Source organism: Otolemur garnettii, unplaced genomic scaffold, assembly GCF_000181295.1.
Source record: "Otolemur garnettii isolate 467f Iridium unplaced genomic scaffold, OtoGar3 scaffold00014, whole genome shotgun sequence".
Lineage (NCBI taxonomy): Eukaryota > Metazoa > Chordata > Mammalia > Primates > Galagidae > Otolemur > Otolemur garnettii.
The window spans coordinates 13,727,458-13,748,221 of NW_003852409.1; the positions used below are offsets into that span (position 1 = coordinate 13,727,458).

At 44.0% G+C, this 20,764-nt stretch overlaps 1 protein-coding gene across 4 annotated transcripts in view; it reads left to right on the top strand.

Annotated features, from left to right (window-relative positions):
• Nucleotides 1-20,764, top strand: part of AKAP2 (A-kinase anchoring protein 2) — a 478,916-nt gene that overhangs the window by 414,470 nt on the left and 43,682 nt on the right. The gene's annotated exons all lie outside the window — the stretch shown is intronic.

A 20,764-nucleotide genomic window follows, 5' to 3' on the forward strand; every position in this document is an offset into this window, starting at 1 on the left:
TCTGAATATAAAATGAGTATTTTTCAGTTAAGCAATTGCTTTCAATTCCCCAATTTTGGGCATTTAAGAATTAAAAGTTCCTATTGCAAAACAGAGACAGTCTTCAGCCCCTCTCGCCGCCACTACTAAAAACTAGTAACAAATTTTGTTACATGAAGAAAAAATCTTACTCATTCTTGAGATTTCACAGCCAAGACGATCAAGAATATATAAGAAGAGAGGCTTGTCTTAGAAATACCCTGTTTTTCCTACTGAATACATGTCTATAGTAATAGAAACAAACTAGGTTGGATCCTGAGTTGTCCCGCTCCCATTAGCTTGGTGCATTTTCTCGGCCATATGCTTTCTTCTGAGATTTCGTCCTTCTGCTGACATCTGGGACTTAGGATAAGGGGAAACGGCTTCCCCTGAACTGGTAAGATTATTATCAGGAAAAAATGGCTCAAGTTTCCAGGCAGCTATGAATGAGATGTTTTTCTTAAGGACCTAAGCAACTATCTTTCGGAAGGAAACACGAGAAGGTACAAGCTATCCGCCCGTCCATTTCCCTAAGATGAACTGGAAGCAGGTCTTCCTTCGGTGGCCCAGAGAGCCTGGGCTTTTTCTAGCAGATGGGAGGCATTAGCTCACCGACACTGAATGAATAGGTCGCCCCCAGGGGGTGGAATTGTGGCAGAGTCTATTATGAAATCTCATTTGCTTTGCATGAATCAGTTCAGGGAAAGTGAAAAGTGGTCAAATAGGATTGTAACTTACGCCTACTCATCTGCATCCGGCTTGCCCTGAAACTGCTCTGATGTGGCAGGTGATAATCACAGCAATTTTGCTGTTGGGTGATGGAGAGGACTTTAATTGATTTCCATTTCCTATAAGCTAGAGTAAAACCAGTTGCAAACACCTTTTGACTTTGCCTCTTTTCGTCCCTTTTTCTAGGACTGTAGCATTTGGGGCATTGAATTTAGCTCTCAAAGTCGAGAGTTGGAGGGAGGGGTGAGGTGGTCAGAGGAAAATGGCTCAGTCCCCCTCCCCTGTACACATTTAAACATAAACAGTCTATGAAGCTGAGATCTGGCCAATAGATTTCTTTGAGCAAACAACCTCAGGCCTTTTAGAAATCCGACTTACCCAAAATTAAAAATTGGTCCTTAATGCAAGCTAAGGTTTGAAAGGGCAGGGCCAGGATCGCTGGGCCTAGAAGGTGGCCTTGCTGCTGTCCTGGAAGGCTGAGACAGTGGGGAAGACCCACGCAGAAGCTCCCTCCCTTCAGGAAGGAAGCCCATGCCCGTCTGCTTGTTTCAGTGTTTGTGTCTGGACCGACCTCATCTTTCTTAGTCACATAGGGGAAACTGAGGTAGTTTATCAAAATACTGCAGAAACCTTTAATAAAAAAGGGACTCGGGTTTGGTTCAGGGAATAGGGTAATTCCCCCCACCCCTACCACACCTCACCAAGGCCTTTGTTTACACCATCTGGGATAGGGGGTCTGGGAAAGGTTGTGCAAATGGAAGGCTTAATTGCCATCCCTCCACCATGTCTCCTCAGTAAAATGCTCCTTGTGCCAAAGAAAGGCAGGAACCCGTGACCTTACTTCTGATATGTAGCAACCCCAATTGTTCCCTGACTTCGTGAAGGCCAAGAAAAGGAAGGGATTTTTTTTTTTATGTAATACTTTAATTTTATTATAAAATTTCTATGATGTTTAATATAGTGGTCATTTATTATTTTGGTGGAAGCCAAGTGTTTATTCCTGTCATTCATTCAGACGACATTACAACCAAATGAATTCATTATGTGTATGTGGGATACAGGGTACATGGTACAGGGCAAAAACTATTTCAGTTTTTTTGATGGGTGACTATTTTGCACTAAGAAATTAATGGAGTGTGTCATACAGCTTTGAAAAGTACACTGATATTGTTTCAGTAATAAGTGAAAAAACAAAGTAGTGTGTCTTTCAAGTTTCATTATAAGGTATGCATATATGATGAGCTGATATTACTGATCATTTTATAAAGTCTTTTTAGGTTACAATATTTTTGCTGATCCAAAAACATTTTATACCCTCCCTCTCTCCCTTTCATCATTGATTTGAAAATAACAATCTCCTTAGCATGATTTTTGTCTTTTCTTTTTTGTTTTAAATGTCAAACCACAAGAGCTTCTGTGGTTTCTTTTTCTTCTTTTTTTTTATTAAATCATAACTGTGTACATTAATGCGCTTATAGGGTACAATGTGCTGATTTTATATACGATTTGGAGGAAGGGATTGTTTTTAGGATTTGTGTCAAGGGATCTTTGTAGAAATCCTATAGAAAGTTTTACAGTGGATACATGACAAAAGGCACATGAGGCTGCCCCAAATTCCCCTCAGCCTGGAAAAGGGGTGGATTCTCCCAGCTGATTTCAAGACTATGGCAGCAGGTTCAACATGGGACCAAAGACCTCTGCTGAGCGAGCCGCTGACTTCTGCCACTGTATCCAGAACCATTGCTGGGAGCTAATCCCCCCTCCTTTGTCACTTTCTGGATCTGCTTAAAGACAAACAGAGGTGAGGAAAATATGTCAGTGCTTCTCTAGGGACAGGCCAGGGTGGGCAGACAAAGTCAGCGGCAGCTTTCAGGTGCAGACTGCTGCCGCTTTTTCACTTGAAATCCCGGGGCGGCTGTTAACAGCTATTCCCACTGGCCTCCCTGGAGGGAGGACGCAGCTGACTTCTGTGGGCTGGCCTGGAATTGTCTGCAGCTGCTTGCCTGCTTTTCCAGTGTGAGGCAGAGAGGATCATCTGGGGAATCATCTGGATGAAACGTTTTCCTTTTCATTGCCAGCTTTCCTTTTGCGTGTAATATATGACCACTTGCTGGGCGGCCTGTTGGTCCCCAAAGAGCTGTGGTGTCCTCTCAGCTTACCCCCACTACCACCGATGCATCCATCACCAAGACAGTCCCTGCTGACAGGGACCACACCGTGCATGTTATGTACATGACCTTCTTTAACACAATGGTGCTCTAAGGACCAGTCTTGTCTCTTTGTCATAAATGGAAACTGAGGCTCCAAGAGGCCCAGCAGCTTGTCCTACAGGGAGCAGGTGCAAAGCCAAGATCTAAAACCAGTTGGGGTTGATGCTGACTCCCACCTTCTTTCTTCCTGGGCAGCACCACTTGCGTGTCATCAGTATGTCAGCCTGAATCCCCAATCTGACACCCCCTGAAAGTGGGAATATGCTTCTTAGTAGAATAGGGCCTAAGGGCACAGGCTTACTTTTGTATTCTTGACAATATTTACTGAGCTGTTAGAAAGATGTAACATGTTAGGGATTTATTATTACGTATTAAACATTAGAGAATATATGCACTTTATCAAGCAGTGAATAAATTTGTCATTTATTTTCTTAAAACTTACATTTTAAGTTTGTGTTATTTCCAGGGCTGGATTTAGAAAGATTAAGTTAAGAAAAAATGATCAGACATTCAAAAAAGTAAATACATTGTTTTAGGCCCAGCTTCATGGTTTTTTATGGGGCTACAGAGTTGTCATCCTCAAGTCCTCTTCTTTTAACCAAGGCAGCAGAAGCAGAAGCTCACTTCCTATCCCCGACCAGACGCCTGGCCTTGTCGGGGGAGTTGACTAGGCTGGCAGGCAACTCTTAGGACAGAAAGCCAAGGCCATGGTATTCCCCAGCTCCCCCCTCCCTGTTTTCTTTCAGTGACACAATTAAGTCCCAAATCTGCATGATCTTGCCCCGTCTGCCTCTTCAGACACCTCTGAGCCCCTCACTCCATCCCAGCTACCAAAGCCACCTGCCATCCTTGTCCTTGCTTCTGTTACCCCCACCTCAGGGCTTTCACAGGCTGGTTCTCTTGCCTGGAACAGGCTTCTGTCCCTTATGTGGCTTATTTAATGCCTCATCTTTCAGAGAGCAGCTCACCTGTCACTCCTCCTGGGAGACTCACCCAACCTCCCTGAGTAGTCAAATTCTCCTTTTATGGGTCACCAAAGCACTCTCTCCAAAAGTATTTATCATAGATAAATTTTATTTGTGATTGGGAAATGTTTTGTTTTCCCAGAACATTACGTTTAGAGAGAGCAGCTCCATGCCGGCTTCTCACTATTGTATCCCAGTGCCCAGCACAGGGGCCAGGACACTGTGGGTACTCAGGGGCCTAGGTGAATGAATGATTGAATGGATGAAGCAGAGCCCAGCACCATATTCAGAGCTCATGCTCATTGCCACCGCAGAGTCGCAGTGGGACAGACACCAAGCAGATGAACAGCTCACATTTCTTCTGGTGGTGTTAAATTTAAAAGGAAAACTTGTCCCTTCTCACATCAAGTTTCCAGACTTTTAGGCCACTTCTTGGTGTTAATAGAATATGGAGACCTCTTTGAGGAGGAGGGGAGAGGGAGGGAATTCCAAGGATTCAGCTCTGATAAAGCCTAGATCTATAATTTCATGTGCATTCTGCTTAGGAATAAAAACTTAGAGTATGGCTGCTGCTGCAAGTCTTTGTTTTTTTTCTTTTTGAGACAGGGTTTTACTTTGTTACCCTCCGTGGCAGTTAGTCATAACTCACAGTAACCTCAAACTCTTGGGCTCTAGTGATTCTCTTGTGTCAGTCTTCCAGGTAGCTGAGACTAAAGGTGCCTGCTACAATGCCCAGCTATTTTTAGAGACGGGTCTTGCTCTTGCTCAGGCTGATCTCAAACCTATAAGTTTAGGCAGTCCACCCACCCTGGCCTTCCAGAATGCTAGGATTACAGGTGTGAGCCACTGCGCCCTTGGGCACAAGCAATCCACCTGCCTCGGCCTCCAAGAGTGCTAGGATTATAGGCGTAAGCCATTACACTCAGCTGAAAATCTTTTTCAGTTTTTCCTCTGGTTGGTTTTCGTACTTTTTCTCAATTTTTTTTATCTTAAGGGGAAATGTCCCCTTATGAATCCACTTGGCATAGGTAAGTTATCCTAATAGGTTTGCTTGCCTTTGAGGTTTGCACTTTGAGCTACTGTCAGTAGATGTGCTGAATCTAGACCTCCAGAACTTGATGGCCCTTTTTCCCCAGGGGCCCTTTGAATAGAGAAAGATTATTTGCTATGTTGGCGAAAGATCCTTCTTATGTATCTATATGTCTGTTTTGCTTGTTCAGGCTTCTCTGTTGGCCACATGAACTTGAATCTGTCTGCCTCCATCTCCTTTCTGGTCTCTGCTGTGATCCCTTGAACACTGCAAGTCTGGGTGCCAATTACATCACCTGAGGCCCGCTCAAGTCTTTCCATTCTGGAAAGCGGAACCTATTGATTCAGTTTACCAACAGGAGCCCCCTGTGATGACTGGTTCGCCTCACTGGTCTGCTCTGTCCTCCCTCCTGCGCATCTAAACACAGTCTAGGAACTGTACAAGAGTCCTGCTGGGTCTTTTTTTTTTTTTTCCTTCTTTAAGAGCGAGATGTTATCTTTTGAGTTCATTCCACTCTCAAACTGGATTCTGACCAGATTTTTATTAGGGTTTCAGATGTTTAGCCCCAAACACATTGAGCTTTAAGTTGAAACTGGTCCAGATTAGGTAATGCTTAAGATTTCTCCCACAGCCCAAGTCATACCTTACGAGAAGCCACCCTGAGCGCAATTCTCGAGTTTCTGCATTCCCAGTAAACACTCGTGGTAAAAACGGTTAACGATTAATCCGCTTTCGTTCCAGTGAATTGAAAAATAAGTGTTAATACCATGGAGACATCATCTTATCAAGTTCTGAAGGATGGTGTTTGTTTTTAGTGAGTATAAGCCTTTGGTTATCAGCTCCAATGGCCTGGAAACCTTTAGACCTGAATATTTGGGATGAGCAGAATGGACCCAGCTCAGGAATTCCAAGAAGGCAGAATCAAGATAGAGAGCTGCCAAAGCTCACAGATGCGGAATGAAACCAATTTCAAAAACCTGGTTCTTTGGCTTAGTTGGAGTGTGCTTAAAACCTGGACTCACTTGAGATTTTTGCACCTGGTAAGAATGTTTGACCCTGGGATTCTGCTGCTGTGTGTATTTATTTGTGAAACGTCATGATGATAGCTACAGGCCATCTCATAAGGTGGTTGTTAGTTTTCCAGGCCTTGATTCTATCCTCCTAGTGCTATAGAATTGCAAAATGCAGTGGACGTGTGAGTCTTTCTCTGGAGAACTCAAATCCCTGATAGAGATATTAGTTGACGGGTCGATAAATGTGCTAAGGTTGGTGATGTTATTTCTCAGACTATCTTCTGTGTCATCCTACACCGTACCCCCCATTTTACAGGAGGACAAATAAAGTGGCGGAAGGAGGAAGGAATGCTAGAATTTCTTCTAGACTATAAGTTCAGGCAGGGCTCTGTCTGCCTCCTCACTGGCTAGTTTGTCTAGATTTACCTTGAGGATTAATAAATCAGAAGCTTTAGTACTCATTGGTCTTGTGTCTTTTGAGACTGGCTTATCGGAAAACTTTTGGGTTCATTATAGCAGAATACTATAATGAAAGCAGAATACTATAATACTAAAAGAGTACTCCAAGTAAACCTGTGATACGTGTATGATTGTACCTCTGGCGCAGTAGCCATAGTCTATGCTGGGGGTTCCAATGATGGCATCTGAATATTTATAGGATTGTGACTTAAGATTTGGTTGCTTTGCAGATCTTCTGTGGAAACTGAATTAACTTCAATGCCCTTGACGAAAGCTGCATCTTTCTCTAAAGTTTTGGACAGGTTTTGCATTGACATCAGGTGGTGGTTGTTTTAAAGGACTCTCATAGGGTGGGTGGCTCACGGCTGAATCCTAATGCTCTGGGGGGCCGAGGTAGTGGATCTCCTGAGCTCAGGAGTTGGAGACTAGCTGGAGCAAGAGCCAGACCCCGTCTCTACTAAAAATAGAAGAACTAGTCTGTGTTGTGGCAGGCACCTGTAGTCCCAGCTACTCAGGAGGCTGAGGCAAGAGGATCGCTTGAGCCCAAGAGTTTGAGGTTGATCTGATCTATGATACCCTGGCACTCTACCCAAGGCAACAGAATGAGACTCTCAGTGGGGAAAAAAAAAAAAAAAGATGCTCATTGCTTATCCACATGTGCACACATCCCAAATACATGTCATTAGAGATAATTAGGAGTTAATTTTCAATAAGGTCCATTTGGTGGCTACGAGTGACTATGTTTAAAGCCCCTGATATTTGACCCTATTTTTATACCCTGTTGTTCATTGGTTCTAAAACCAACAGAGCTAACAAGATGCCTAAGTACCACCATGTTTCTCTGGTCAACTCTACAGGAGAGTAGGTCTCTCTCTTTTTTTTTTTCCTTTTTTTTTTTAATTGCAGTTTTGGCCGGGGCTGGGCTTAAACACGCCACCCCCAGTATATGGGTCCAGCACCCTGCTCCTCCTTGAGCCACAGGCACCACCCTCTCTTTTTCTTCTTTATGATATGGGCAGACATAGAACTCATCAGCAGGCATGTCCACAGAAAACTAAGCTGCAGGCTTGCACGCCCCTTCACCTCATCCATTTTACACAGTAGTCTGTGTGGGCTTTGTTCCCACACTTTTGGAGATGAAACGCTGCAAGAAGCATCTGTCCAATAAAGCAAAGACATCTGGGCTGTTTTTAAAATGTATATGTGCACAGACAGAGGATGCCAAAACATGTATGCACATTTTAAGAAAGGAAAAGTCCCATTTGACTTCTGAGTTACGAGCTGTGCTCAGCAGAGTCCAGACACGTCTGATCACCGCGAACTACTGCCTGAGCAACTTGGACCACAGCGTCCCCTTGTATCCCTGCACGCGCCATTTCAGTTTCTTAGGAAGTACCACCAGCGTAGCTGGTTTTCTACTGTAACCACCTCCTTTAAGGTCCCCCATTGTCGTCGCACTTGCTCAACATTCTGGAATCTCAAATATCACTTCAGAATGGTCTTCCACTCCTCAAATGACACCCACGCTTCTGCCGTTTTCTTTGCCATTCTTACTGCCGCGTGGTGACATTGGACTAATGCCCATCTTTTGAGTGAATGTCATACTACGCATTGCTACCACATTTCAGTTCAGCTTTGAAAAGTAAAACGGAGATAACATGCTTAAAATGTGTGTGTGTCTTTTGGCGGCCCTGTACATGTATGCCCTAGGCCCTCTCTAGTCTGGGACTATTTTTCTTCTATCCCCCTTCTCCCCTCCTCCTTCTGATTATTTCTGTTAGAGCTGTTAGAGCCAAAGTCCCTACTCTCTGTTTTGCACAGTATAAATACACAAATTATCACTCATCACCAATAGCCTTTGTTGTTTTAGAAATTTATAGGTAGCTACCTCTGTATATTTTTGCACTGATGAGAGACAGCTTCTTTGACAAATCTGGTTAGTATTTTTGAAGTGGCAAACCTCAGGTCCATCAGGTTAGCCCAGGCGTCTTCAAACTACCGCCCGCAAGCCACATGCAGCCCGCAAAGGACATTTATCCGGCCGACTGGGGGTTTTTGCTGCCGCTGACTGTCCTGCTTAGCAGCCGACTTGTCCTGGGGCCCGCAGTCTGGCCCTCCAACGGTCTGAGGGACAGTGAACTGGCCCCCTGTTTAAGAAGTTTGAGGATCCCTGGGTTAGTCTTTTCTGAGGTAGAGACCCTGGTAGGACCACTCAGTGTCTCAGCATGGTCACGTCTTGTGTCTGTAGTCGGACAGAGCTGACCCCAAAGGAGACCTCAAATCTGCAGAGCAGGGCCCAAAGGTGTCTGGCAGGAAGAAGATTCTAACCTCCGCAGAGCAGCTTCTGGGAATGGGAAATGACTGGGAGAGTGTGCTGGCCCAAAGCGGAGGGGCCATACTCCTGAGACCCTCAAGGCTGGTTTAGTCTTTTTTGCTGGGGGTGAGGGCAGGCTGTGTAAGGCTGCAACTTTCCTTTTTAAGTGGGGAGAAGACTCCCTCAAGGGTGTGCTCAAGGGAGAGTGGTACTGAGGAAAGGGAGGGGATGGCTGCTCAGTGCTTTACCCTCCCCCACCCCCTCCACCCCCAGCTCCAGGATTCCAGATTTGGGGACTGTTAAGGACCCCTGTGCAGGGCCCACACGCAGCAAGGTAGGAGGGTAGGGAAAGCAGAGAACATCAGCCCAGAGTGGTTTTGAAAGGGTTGGAGGACAAAAGCTGTGTCGCTTGGGGTGTGTGCACCAGCACATGTGTGCATATACATCCATCAACAGTCCAGAAATTGGATTGCCATTTCAGTTCTCAGACAAGTGGTTTGTTTATTAAACTAAAAGCTGCTATCTCTGTTAGGAAATATTCAATTCCAGCAATTAGCCCCCGGGGTTAAAAAGAGCCTCCCTTGGCTCTGGTCTGTTTTGCTCTGTTCCCAAACAAAGCTTTGATGTCCAGGCATTCCTAATGCAAGATAAGTCATCAATTAACCCAACTGGAAGGTTCAGCTGAAAACAGACTTTTCAAGGAAGGGATTATTGCTGGGCTGTTAACCACCAATTGAGGTTATCTGTCCAGGATATATTCTTATGAAACTTAATCTCTAGCCAGGCAGAGGGTAAGAAAGATGCAAAAGTATTCTAGTTATTTGGTTTGTTTTAAAAGTGTGTTTTAGTGTTCTATGGCACAGTAGGACGACTGTAGTTAATAATAATGTATTATATAGTTTCAAAAAGCTGGAAAGAGGATATTGAATATTCCCTAAAGAATTGATAAATGTTGAGATGGTGGATTGGCAATTATCCTGGTCTAAGCACAGTGCATTATATGGATTGAAACATTACTACGTATTCCACGAGTATGTGTAATTATTATATGTTGATTAACAATAAAAGAAAAATATGAGTTTAGAAACAGGTTCTTTCTTAGATCATTTGAGTTGGAGATGGAGGTGACTTAATTTTCTTTCCAAATAAGCCAACATTTTAATTGCTTCAAGAATTATTGATCGTAGTACTACTATATTGCTAACTTTTAAAATAAAAATAGGGAGAATCACCTATTCTTATAATAAATTGACATTAACAATATTGTACATTTAAGTCCAATGCAGATGAGGCAGATTCGTAATTGTGAGCTTGATCTGTAAAGCATATAAGTTGATTTTTTTTTTTAACTTTCAGATACCTTCTAAATAGTAGTAAATGATGTTATTTACACCTAACTCCTCAGGAAAATATCAATTTCATAAATTAAGCTATTTTGCTGTTGTTTTTCCTAGTGTGCTTTCCATTTTTCTAACATGAGACCAAAAAGAAGATGTAATAAAATTAATTACCAAAAATTTAGAAAGTGGAGCCAGGGTAGTTTTTTCACTACTCTAATATAATCAATAATTATTTTCTTTTAGTCTTTTTTCTCTGTTTGCTGCAATCCATTTTCCCAGATTCTGTTTCTTAATTAGCCTTAGAGTGTTTCAAAACTGATGACCCACATTGCCTAATGAGTACAGAGCTTCTGCCGAGCTGATGAAAACATTTTAGGAATGGCAGTGTGGTTACACAACATCGTGACTATAGCTAATGCCACTGCACTGTACACATAAAACAGTTAAAATGGCAAATTTTGTGTGTATTTTTCACAATAAAAATAAGAATATAAAAATTACACCTCCAAATTGTTTATTTTCTTTACCAAGAAGTAAAACATTGACATATTTCAGAGTTTGTAGCACTAGGAGGAAATTTTAGTGGGGCATTTACTGTTCATGGGGCTCAAAGCCCCAAACCTCATAATACTATTTAGTATTTGCAATACTAAGCCTATCATTTGAAGGAAAACTTTCAGGGGCAGAGTTGTGTGTTATTTAAACCTTTGGGGGCTCAGAGGTCATATTTCAGACAGAGGTATTTAGAACCCTTCAGGAAACACCAAAGTCTCCCGCTAAAGTCTTTTTAGCCTCTAGGGAGGGGGGGCAGTAATGATAGCCCTAGACTGATAAGTAGTTTCCTAATGCAGACCCGGCCCCTGGGATCTCCCGCCATAGCCTGGCAAGGCCTAGGACCAGTGCTGGGGCGACTGCACAGTTTTATGTGCTGAGTTGTGGGCAATCACCAAGAAACTTCAAGGGGAAGCAAGTTTAATTGCTGAAAACCTGAGATGAATTTGTTTTAAATATCTTTTTTCAGGTTATTGTTTTTAGTGTTCATATCCCAACTCTGAAATTAGTTGGCCTTAATGACATAATAGGTTAAATACGAATGAAAGGATGAAATAACTGGCCCAATATGTAATTTGTTAAACATGAATTTAAGGGTGAAACCAAGAAGCAATTTGAAAGCATGTTTTTCATCCACTTTACTGAAAGGAAGACATAAGCTAAATGGTGCATGTCAGCATTGCACAGTGAAATTGAGGGAACTTGACCCAGTTTGGAGCTGGCAAACCCCTCCTACCATCAAGGTAAAGCCTTGCTCTGGGTTGCCCATTCTCTAATGGCCAAAGGCATTTATAAGATTTCAAACCATCTGCACCAATTCTGAGTTTTAGCAAGAAATCTCCAAAGTAGGGGCATGGTTTGGGGCTGTGTGTTTTTAATTTTGCATACAGTGTGCTCAGGAAAACCAAAGGGAAGAAATGGGACTGAACACTTAGGGCATTTAACAAAACAGCATCTTGGCTTCAGTCCTCCTTTTGTTTTCAGCTGCCTTGCAGCGTTGCACAGCTTGAGCTGTTTGTTCCTTCTGCTCCTGCTGCACTGAAGCCCCCACCTCACCCGTGCCCACCCCTCTTTTCCTGTTTTGAGATTTCCACCTTCTGCCCTGCTTGTTTGAGGGAGGGGTTCCTGTCCAGAACGGACTGGCCTCTTTCTGCCATCATAGAGATCCCTGTTACCGTGCTTGAAGCTGTGTACAAGACAAACAAACTTCTTGGGAGTGGCCAGAGAGTACCCAGAGAATTCCAACCACTCAGCTGAAGAGAAAGTCACTCACCTCAAGTGTTTAGAGGAGAACTCCAGGCATCTTAAGTAGGGGCAGATGGCAGACACAGCTTTTTAAAACTGCCATCCAAGATGCAGTCAGGAACTCAGAGTGAATTTGTAGGTTCAGTGAGCTGTGGCACATCTGTCTTGGGAAAGTGAAAAGGATATCAAGACTGCTTCTATCTGGTGGGCTTTGGAGAGCAGAACAGGCCAGGGCTTGGATCTCCACTCTGTCATTTACAAGCTTTGTGTCTTTGGGAAAATAAAACGCTGAGCTACAATAGCTTCCTCTGCAAAATAGGCATCATCCCTACCTTACAGAATTGCTGGGAGGGTCTGCTGTGACAACGTATAGAAAAGGCGTAGTAAAGTGCCTGCTTCTTGTGGGAGTTCCATCACTACTTGTCACCATTGCCATCCTTAGCATTCACATTTCTTATAAAGGAGACTGGAATGCCAGCCAACCCAACAAGCATATGGGGGAGAGTTCTTAGACCTATCTAGAGTAGATGGCAAACTAGGAAAGGAGTCCTTTTTTTTTTTTTTTTTTGAGACTGAGTGTCATTTTGTCACCCTCGGTAGAGTGCCATGTCATAGCTCACAATAAACTCAAACTCTTGGGCTTAAGCGAGTAGCTGGGACTACAGGTGCCCAACACAATGCCCAGCTATTTTTAGAGGCAGGGTCCTGCTTTTGTTCAGGCTGGTCTCAAATTCCTGAGCTCAGGCAATCCACCCACCTCGGCCACTCAGAGTGCTAGGCTTATAGGCGTGAGCCATGCGCCCAGCCTCAGATTGTTCCATTTTCTGCTTTTGCATCTACCCGAGGTAAGATAGTGGTTAAAGTCCCTGGAGATAGGCTGCCTTCTTCTGGTTCCAGCTTTACCACATGCACTGGAGTCTCTGGGCAAGTTACTTGGTTTCCTGAGCTCTAAAATAGAGATGTCAAGATTACTGGCCTCACAGGCTTATTCTGAGGAATACATGCAATTGTGCATAAACATGACTTAGTCGAATGCCTGGCATATCGTACTCAGTAAGCGTTCAGATCACCTGTTTACCAACTTTAGCTGACACCTTTGAGGACCCTGGGCGCCTGTGTTCCTTTTCCACTTTGACAAGGTACATAACCACTGTCAGCTCCATGATCAGCTGTCTTTGTAAGCTGGCTTCTGCGTGTGACATAGCTGTGTGTGCATCAGCTCCAGTCAGGCTGTGGGGCAGCCGGCAGCCCTTATTCTGTAGATGTGCCTTTGGTCTACCTGTTTTAGACACAAATCTTAAAAAGCACAAATACTGTGGGACAACCTGCCTCTGGATAACGCTTGGAAAATGCTACTGTTGGCCTGCTGCTGCGGAGGAGAGGAAGGGTGAACCACTTCGTGTTGAGGCCCTGCCCTGTCCCTGTCCTGGGGCCAGTGGCCTGCACGTGCTATCTCTTCAGGAATCTTTATAACGGCCTTGTAAGGTAGATGTGTTGGTTTCTTATTACTGCTGTAACTTGTAGCCACAAACTGAGTGGCTTAAAACAATAACAGTTTAGTCTCTCCCCGTCCAGAAGGTCTGAAATCCGAAATTATGGATGGCAAGTTCTTTCTGGAGGCTTTGAGGGAGAATTTGTCCCATCCTTTCTTGTAGCTTTGGTGGTTGTTAGCGATCCTTGGCACTCCTTGCTCTACTTTCTGCTCCCATCCTCATGTGGAGTCCTTCTCTCTGTATGTATCTGATGTCCTTCTTTTCTTAGAAAGCTATCAGTCGCTGGATTTAGGGCTCGCTCACTCTCGTTATGACCTCAGCTTAACACTTCACATCTGTAAGGATGTGACTTCCAAATAAGGTCACATTCTGAGATGCCACGTGGACCTGAAATTTTGAAAGGGGCATTGTTCAACTCATTCCAGTCATTATTATACCCATTTAACAGATGAGGAACCTGAGTCTCAGAGAGGAGAAAATCCCTTGCATAAGCATCACATGGTTTGTGATGCTGAAGTATCACATTCTTTTCTTTAGACTTGTGCTCTTCCCACTGGCTCGCTATACCACACCTCAGTAAATGGAGAAGAAAATAAAACCCCTGGCCACAAGATGGCCAGCAGCAGGCAGCCCCTGGATCAAAGGGGGTCTCTGGAGGGTAAACAGGATGAAGCAGAGGCTTTGTGCAAGGGAATGTTGACCCCCTTCCCTGTCGATGGATCTCAGACTATATCCTGTTTCCATATTCAGTGTTACTTAGTGGCCTTCCTCTGCGGTGCTCTGCTCCTGGCTGGGCAGACAGTCCTCACAAATGGGGAATTAAATGAGTACTGAGGTTTCACTGGCATTGAGTGAAGAAAGTACCACATTTCTTTGCACCAAGCCAAAATACCCTGCCATGACTCCCTGCACCCCTGCCCCCAGCCCCTGCTGGCTTATGCTTATCATGCACCCCAGGGTGGATGGAGCAATTCCATGCTTTCCTTCTCCTGCAGAGGTTCCTTCCTGGCATTCAGAGCCACAAAAGCAGTGGACGGAAGCAGGTGACCGGCCTCAGCTGCCCAGCGTCTGGCTGCTCAAACTTTTCCCAGAGTGTGGTCTAGTAGAACTGGCCCAGGGCAGACTTGGGAGAGCAGAGCTGTGGGCAAGAGAGGTGTGAGCTCTCGTGTTCACCTGTTTCTGGCTACTGTACCTTGAGTGGGGGCAGAATCATGATCAGAACTAGGGTCAAACCCCCAGTGTCAAGGGCAAGTATCTTTTGGTTTAAACCGTAAGTGCACCTCTGGTACCAGGTCAGAATCCCATGTTGACTATGGCATCACGTTGCTACAGGAGATGGGAGTCAGAAAATTTGGGTGGGCCTGGCTTGAGTCTCCTTGGCGGCCTGCCGTGTCCTCTTTTGTCATCACAGTGTCCCTGGCGCCTGTCCTGATCCAGAATCCCCACTTAGCGCTGGTGGAGCAGTACTCTTAGACTGACCATCTGGACTTTCCTGGAGTTCTCTTTTCCTGCCAGAGTGTGTCGGAGTGAATTGGATCAGAGGTCTGTTTGCTGCACAGTCTGGCTTTGTACGTGGCTTTGTGCTTTTGAAGAAACTTGAGAAAAGGCTGTTCATGAGTTCCCAGAGTGGGTAGCAGTCCATAGTGACCTAATAATATCTATGGTGATGGGGCTATTCTGTGCACAGGGTCTAAACCTTTTATGGCTAACAAACAGTTTCCTTGCAGTCAATAGGTAGCTGATTCAATCAGATCAAACCTTTTTCCTGCTGGAAAGTGGCAGGTCCTTTTGTTAAGTGTCTTCAGAAAGTCACCAGGTATTTCATTTAAAAAGCATCTTGGAGGGTTTTCCTTTCTCTTCTGGAATGGTGAGTGCCATCCTGGGGAAGTGAAGGCTTGCCATCTAACACCTGCCTTTGATCAGGGAAAGAGCAGGTGGGTAACTATGAGAGAAACCTGTTCTCTTCCCTGGACTCTAGTCCTACTGATCCTAGACTCTCAGCGTTCATCCCCCCCACCCCCCCATCCCCCCGAGGGCTGGGGACTAGGTAGCAAAAGGGCAGGGAATCGCTAGGCAGAATTGGTACATGGGCCTAGACTTTGGAGTTGCCTAAGTGCAGAGTTTCTGTCTGTCCCAACCCAACCCCCAGCATTCACTTTAACATTAATAAGAGATATAACTATTTTGCTTACTGAAGACTAGATGTAGCAAGCTCCAAATATTTAAGACTTTACTTATATCTTTGAAATACTTTAACTAAAACAAAAAAAATTGGCTCAAGATCATTCAACCTGAGTGGATGACTTGTAGGTGGGTCAAGTGATTATTAGAGTGGCTCAACCATACATCTAAGTTGAATGGAGCAAAAAAAAAAAAGACTATTGTTTAGAATAATAAAACCAGTCTCTAATTTTTGTTCTCTATTTGACTGCTCAGTCCTTGGGAAACTCTTTGTTAGGATTTTCCTATGACATATTCTATCTGTGACATGGTCCATGAAATTCTGTGACATTGGACTCCCAAGCAAGAGTTTGGTTGCTTGATGTGTTTTATAACTTTTCTGGAAATAGGGAGCCCATGGAAAGGAAATGTCCATGTATACCAGTGAGCCCATTACTTACCTTTAATAAAAACCTTTATTATTACCTATAATAAAGATTATACTGCCATATAGTTGTGTAGAGTGAGGGTCCACTCCTATACGTATAATATGGTATAGCAAAAAAGCACAACTAGAAGACCAACTTGATACACATTTGTTCATCACAGCTGGGTAAAGGACTCACTGTTCAATATAGAAAGTGGAGACCAAGAGCTGTCACAAGATGTAACAAGTAAATGAGCCCTGGCATAAGTAGATGCAGAGCTCAAATTTGTAACTTTTTAGTATATGCATGATATCTCCAACCACTGTTTTTCTAATTACACTCTGAGCACATGTTCAATAATACAAATCTTTTGATACAAAAATTATGAAATCCACTTTTGCTTTTGATTCCCCTCTTCAAGGTCAGGGTTCCCCCTTCCCTCCTCTTCAGGGTTAACTGCTATCTGAGTCTATTTTCTGCTGCTATAACAGAATACCCGAGACTGGGACATTTTAAAAGAACAGAGATTTGTGTCTTATGGTTCTGGAGGCTGGGAAGTCCAAGGTCAAGGGGCCTCACATCTGGTGAGGGCCTTCTTGGTGCGTCATCCCACAGTGGAAGACCAGGGGCAAAAGAGCACACTGGTGAGAAAGAGAGGGCAGAGCCCTGGTGACCAGCTCACCTCTTAAAGGTCCCACCTCTCAACACTGTTGTGTTGGGGATTAAGTTTCCAACACATGAACTTTGGAGGGTACCTTCAAACCATAGCAACTAAGTTAATATTTTGATGTGATTCTTCCAAACAATATACTCTTAGTGAATTAATCTCCTCTCAGTGGCTAATTGTCCATCATGGGGACATACTTCCTGTTAGTTCTTGCTCCTATGTTTATATTTTTATATGTTTGATTTTTTTCCCAATGTTAATCTGTATACATGTGTGAATACTCAAAGTGTACAGAAAAGGACACAGTAGAAAAAAAGCTTACCTGTCCCCTATATCCATTGAGTGCTCCTTCTTCCATTCCAGGGAAGATCTTTGTTATCAATTTTTTATGTATCCTTCCAGGGATAAACTGTGCCTATGCAAACACAGGTGTGCATACATACATACTTGCATGTATATGAATAAAAATGTGTGTGTATAATATTACATATTCGTATTTGTTTCTGTTAACATGCTCTATGTAATGTTCCATACCACATATTACTAGTAGTAGATTTTAAAGATTATTGTGTATCCGTTCCAACAGAGCTGGGAGCTGTCCTAGTCTTTGAAAGTTGCGTAATATTCAGTTTTATGACTGTATCAATACACCTGTTAATTTAGGTTACTTGTAGTAATCTGTTACTAGCAAGCAGTATGGCATTGGAGATCTTTGGATATAGATCATTTTATACATGTGCTACTATATCTATAGTATAAATTCTTGGAACTAGAAGTACTGTGTCGAAGGCTTTTTGTGTGTTTTGAAGCCAGATACCTATAATCAAATTACCATCCAACTTTATGGATTTAGATAAAGGTACATTTTTCCTCACATGCTGATAACTAACTTTATAGGTGGAAAACTTATAACTTTATTTTGTATTTCTTTTAAAATAAGAGGGATTGGAAATCTTTTTGTATGTCTAAGACTAATTTATATTTCTTTATTTCTGTTTTTTTTTTTCCCCCGAGATGGAGTCTCTTTATGTTGGCCTTGGTAGAGTGTCGTGGCGTCACAGCTCACAGCAACCTCCAACTCTTGGGCTAAAGCAATTCTCTTCAATCGTCCCAAGTAGCTGGGACGACAGGGGCCCACCATAACGCCCAGCTATTTTTTGTTGCAGTTGTCGTTGTTGTTTAGCTGGCCTGGGCTAGGTTCTAACCTGCCACCTTTGGTGTATGTGGCTGGCACCATAACCACTGTGCTACAGGCGCCAATTCTAATTCATATTTCTTCTTGTGAACTATCCATATCTTTTGTCTATTTCTATGCTTGGATTGTTGGTCTTTTCCTTGTTGATTTGCAAGATTTTTTTTATATATTATGAATATTGGGCCTTCATGATGAATTGCAAATATTGTCTCAGTTTATTTCTATTTGAACCACCATGCCGTGAGTCCTTTTACTGACTGACAAACCCTGCGAGAAGTATCTACTGTTTGACAACTGCTCCCTTTACTAGTATGATGTTAAGCCATTTTACAGAGGAAGAGGATGCCGGGTCTGTCGGATACCACAGTCCATTCCACACCCCTTTTCACATATATGTATTTATATACTCTTAGTCCAGATTCCCATGCAATTATGATAAATATCCTCCAGATTGCATAGCAAATCATAATTTGCAATGATGATATGTTATGCAAATCATAATTTTCAGATGCTGATACTTATCCTATACATTTTCATCACTTACAGGTTTTCTCAATTATAGATAAGATTGCAATGTATTTCTTCTAAAGCTCTGGTCCTCCACGTGCACTGTGATGGCCCCCGTGCTCTTGTAGGAGATAAGACTACAGTGTCTGGAGTAGTCAACACTAGGGATGTTTAGTCTTAAGATGAGAGAGAGAGAGAGAGACTCAGGGTGGAAATGAGATGGACAGCAGGGGATGGGGTGCTTTATTGGCCTGCTTCTTATCCTGTCCCTTAACTATCACCACTGGCTTCCAACTGATTTCAGAATGAAGCACAGTGCACGTTAGGGCTACAGACCCTCTAAGCTTCCTGAAGTCATGTTTCTGAGCAGCAACACTGGAGGCAGGGGACACACAGAGAAAGGCAAGGGCTGGGGCATTGGCAACTATTTTAATTGGTACAATAATGTTTCTTACAGGAAGGCATGAAGGAGAGCTTGGTGCGTGACATAGCCTAGTGGTCCATTGTGCCTGCATTTGCCTTCAGAGTCTCCATTCTGTAGCGTTTCAGGGCTCTGAGCCTGGAAAGGTGTTGCCAGATCTGACCTTTCTTAGGGCAGTCCCTTTTCCAGTTTGCCTTCTCTCATCCATTTCTTCTTAATGAGTTAAAGGTCCAGGAGGGTGTTTAATTTCCCTCATTTTCCTCTAATTAGGGATTCCTTTGGCAAACAAGCTCCTGTCTTAAGTTGTAAATATTCCTATTGAATTTACGTCTCTGTGTAAATTGCTTTGAAGACCTGGCTCAGGCTTGGCACCTGTGGCTCAAGTGGCTGCAGCGCCAGCCACAGACACCTAAGGTGGCGGGTTCAAATCCAGTCCGGGCCCGCCAAACAACAATGATGGCTGCAACCAAAAAAAATAGCCAGGCATTGTGGTGGGCGCCTGTGATCCCAGCTACTTGGGAGGTGGAGGCAGGAGACTCACTTGAGCCCAGGAGTTGGAGGTTGCTGTGAGCTTACCCAGGGGGACAGCTTGAGGCTCTGTCTCAAAAAAAAAAAAAAAGACCTGGCTCCATGCTGAGATCTGGGTTTTTCGGTGATGGGACTTGGAGCAGGAAGCTACCCAAAGTGTAAGGGAGGAGGACAAGTCTGGGTGTCTGGGGAGAGAAGGCAGCTGTGGCCACCTTGAATGGGAGTCCAGCGGCACGGAGGCCCAGCCTTCCTTGCACTGTGTCCCTGACAAGTTGCAAGCCTCCACTTTCCCTACAGCCTGGGAAGCAGGAACCTTCCCATGGCCACCTCTCCCACCTCGACTGACTTTGGGAAAAGTTACAAGCCTCCACTTTCCCTGTGGCCCAGGGAGCAGGGAAAAGGAACCTTCCCATGACTGCCTCTCCCCTCTTTCCTGACTTTGGGAAAAGTTCCAGCAAAGTGCTAGACGTGGACAGCCTTTGAAGCCAGCATCTCCACACTCCTGGCCCCATAGAATCTGGGTTTGGAACATTCTATCACCCTCAGGTACTAGTGTCTGATAACCCTGATAAATGAGGGGGTCACATTCATCAGAATAAAATCCTTCCATTAAAAATAAAGTTCAGACAAGCAGAATGTCTATGAGGCCAGCTTCCTTCCGGGAACTTTTGAACTCTCTTTTGGCAAAAGTGCCAGCAGGTTCCCAAGGCCACTGCTCTGGTCACTGGCTGGCCTTCTCTCTCCACGCTGCCCACTGAGAACCAGTTCACTTTTGCCTAAAGTTTGTGCTAAAATCACAGAATTACAGAGATTAGGAGAAGGGAATTTTGAAGGTTTACCTAGTTGGAATCTCTCATTTTATAGAGTCAAAAAACAAGATCCAGAAAGGAAAGATGGCCTTCCCTAAGCCCGTGGTCTCTCCAAGGCCCGGTGAGCCTTTGGTTTCAAAGCAGTCTCTTGGTGCCTTATCTCACAAACACTAAGTTTCCTAAGTTTTCCCCTTCTTACCTCCTTTGTTTTAGCCCCACACACTCCCTGGGTCATGTCTCCTATACTGCTCAGAGGTGCTTCCAAGAGCAAAGCCTGCCCCGTGGCTTCTAGAGAGAGCTGTTCCTGGCTAGAGGGGTGACCTTGGGGTGGGGTCTGCCCCTCTGCAAGGTGGGTGGGAATCCCCACCTTGCTGTTACTCGGGGGTTAACTAGGAGGTGTGCAAGGATACGTAGCACAGACCTGGCATGCGATTGGTACTGTAGCTATTTGCTAAAGGACGGTCACAATGGCATCAACTGTCTTCAAACCCCAACTGCTAGAGTTTCTAGGCCCCCCTCAAAACCTCATTTTGTGTCCCAATAAACCAAGAGCAAATTTCCAAACAGCTTCATTGCTCTCGATGCAAGGGACCCTGAGAGACTAAACAGAAGATCTGATTATAGGAGTAGGAGAATTAAACTGGCAAATTTATTTTCAGAAAACCCACCCAAGCTCAGTCT